The following is a 2,764-nucleotide window of genomic DNA, read 5'->3' on the forward strand; positions in this document are numbered from 1 at the left end:
TCCATCTAGAACCCTTAGAACTACAGTGCTATGATGTCACTCACTTCCACAGGCCTTGCAGAGTGTAAACAACAACAACCCAGCTTTGTTGTGTATGTAACCATAGGGATTGTGATGTCGCCTAGAACCTTCACAGCAGCGACAGCTTTATGAGGAGCATCAGCACTGCTCTGCCTGAGCAGAACCATCACCGCCATAGGTTGTCAAATAACCCGGATTTAACCCACACAAGTAAGTCCAATAGGGTGCAGGCATGTCCTCTATGCTTACAGCTTCCCGTGGGTGTTGGTTTGATACCGTTTGGGGACAGCCAAGGAGGCATCTGCAGGCAACAAAGGTAGGTGTGTGCTTGTGTGTGTGTTTCCTATGCAGATCCTAAGCCCAGTGTCACATGCAAGTAGGAGGAGTAAGAAGGGTTCCTGGCAAATCCGGGTTATGGATTGCATTTAAAAAGGCCCCGTGGGAGTGCAATGGGCCCCTGTCTTGCTGCTTAGCAATAATGGTATGGGTTTAGGTTCTGCTGTGTGTACTGGTGGTTGACTGCCCCCCAGCCCAGAGTGTGCATGGGAAATTGTCTGGCAGCCTCCCTGACAGCAAGCAATGATAGTGCCCATGAAGGGGACCTTGTTGGGCCCGCCCCTTTCACGGTTATCGCTTCTCGGCCTTTTGGCTAAGATCGGGGTTTATTGCCTCGGTCGGCGCTGAGGGTGCGAGTGAACTGCGCCGCGACTAGCTGCGTAGGTGATCAAGACTGTGGTACTCGTTACCGACAGATTTGGAAAGATGGCTGGATCCAACATGTCTGCAGTGGAGAAGACCATACGCATCAAGGTGCTAACCACGGATCGTCTAAGAAACAGCATTGAATACATCGGCCATACCATTGTGGAGCGACTGGCAGGATTTTCCTTGAGCGACCTCTTTTGTGTCCAGGAGAACAAGCGCCAAGGTATTTATGACGTGTCCTTCTTATATGATGCTGACTGCCAGAACTTTTATGAGTGCTTAAAACGGAACAGTGGAAGTGAGGTTTTGCGGGATGTGTCCTTTTATCCCCTTTTTGAAATGGGGACAAAGACTTTGTTTATCCACATGTACAATCCGTTTGTTGATGTCTCTATGATTAAGAACTTCTTGAGCATCTATTGTGAGTCTATTGCTGGTGGTACTAAGCAGACAAGCAGCATTGGTGTATTTAATGGCACGTATAAGTTCTTTGTGAAGTTGCGGCTTGATGGAGATTGCATTGGAGGCGTTAAGCACCCTCCGGCGAACTTTACCATTGCTGGTTTCAGAGGTTATCTCTATTACTACGGACAGCCATCTTTCTGTAGAAATTGTCTATTGTTTGGACATGTGAAGGAGGCCTGCCCTGGCAGTAAGAAATGCAGGAACTGTAAGCAACCGGGGCATGAGGCGGGTGCATGTCCACACCCGAGGACCTGTGACCTATGTGGGGAAGCTGGCCACGTGTACAAGAACTGTCCAGTGTTGAAGAGGAGGGAGGAGGAGAGGAGAATGGAAGAGGAAATGGTGGAGAGGAGGAGGGCAGCTGCAGCTGCGGCTGCAGTGGTTCCTGCAAGAGAGAGCGTTATTATTGGAGAGGTACAGAGTCCTGTGGTGGTAGAGGAGCAAGTGAAGGTGGTGGAGGAGCAAGTGGTGGTGGAGGAGGAGCAAATGGCGGTGCAAGTGGAAGAAGGGGAGATTGAGGATGCTCCCAGTCCCCCGGCTGAGGAGTCGCCGCAAATTGAAGAGTGGTCTTCTTCTGAGGGTGAAGACCGTGAGGAGAGACATAGAGAGAGAGAGGATGACTTTGATCTTTTTCGTCCCCCCAAGAAGACGGCCAGGAAGCTTTCTGGTGGACAGATGGAGTCGACGCTGGTGGCTACGGACAATCGGTATCAACCGCTATCTGAGAGCGACATGGATGCGTGCTCTGCGGGAGAAGCTTCTCCCACACCGCTGAGGAAAGCTACCTAAATAACTTTCTTCTTTTCTGTCAAATTCTTCCTTAGGGTTGTTAAGATGGTGGTATGTCTTTTTTAGTCGGTTCTATAAACGTTAGAGTCTTTAGAAGTAAAGTCAGAAGGACAGTAATTTTGGAGGACTTGGCAGGGAAAAAAGCGGACATTATTTGTTTGCAGGAATGTGGGCTAAATGATATTCCGGGGAAGGGAGAATGGGCTTATGGTCCTGCTGTTTGGTCGGTGTCTGGGCATAATAGGAATGATGGGGTAGGGGTGCTTTTTAAGAGCTTTAAGTTTGAAGTTTGTAGTTATGTGGTAATAGAGGAGGGGAGGTGTATCATGGTGGAGGTTAAGGTGCAGGGGGTTAAATTTAGGTTGATAAATGTGTATGCGCCGGTAAGGAGGGAGGAGCGGGTGGGGTTGTTGGAGGTAATTAAGAGGTTTCTGCCGGGTAAAATACCTTTGGTGTGGCTGGGGGATTTCAACTGTGAAATTGAGGGGAATGTGGATGTATCTGGGAATATTCTTAACCCCTTCAGGACGGAGCCCATTTTGGCCTTAAGGACCGGAGCGTTTTTTGCACATCTGACCACTGTCACTTTAAACATTAATAACTCTGGGATGCTTTTAGTTATCATTCTGATTCCGAGATTGTTTTTTCGTGACATATTCTACTTTAACATAGTGGTAAATTTTTGTCGATACTTGCATCCTTTCTTGGTGAAAAATCCGTAAATTTGATGAAAAATTTGAAAATTTAGCATTTTTCTAACTTTGAAGCTCTCTGCTTGTAAGGA

Source organism: Hyla sarda, unplaced genomic scaffold (assembly GCF_029499605.1).
Source record: "Hyla sarda isolate aHylSar1 unplaced genomic scaffold, aHylSar1.hap1 scaffold_1435, whole genome shotgun sequence".
NCBI classification, from domain to species: Eukaryota; Metazoa; Chordata; class Amphibia; order Anura; family Hylidae; genus Hyla; species Hyla sarda.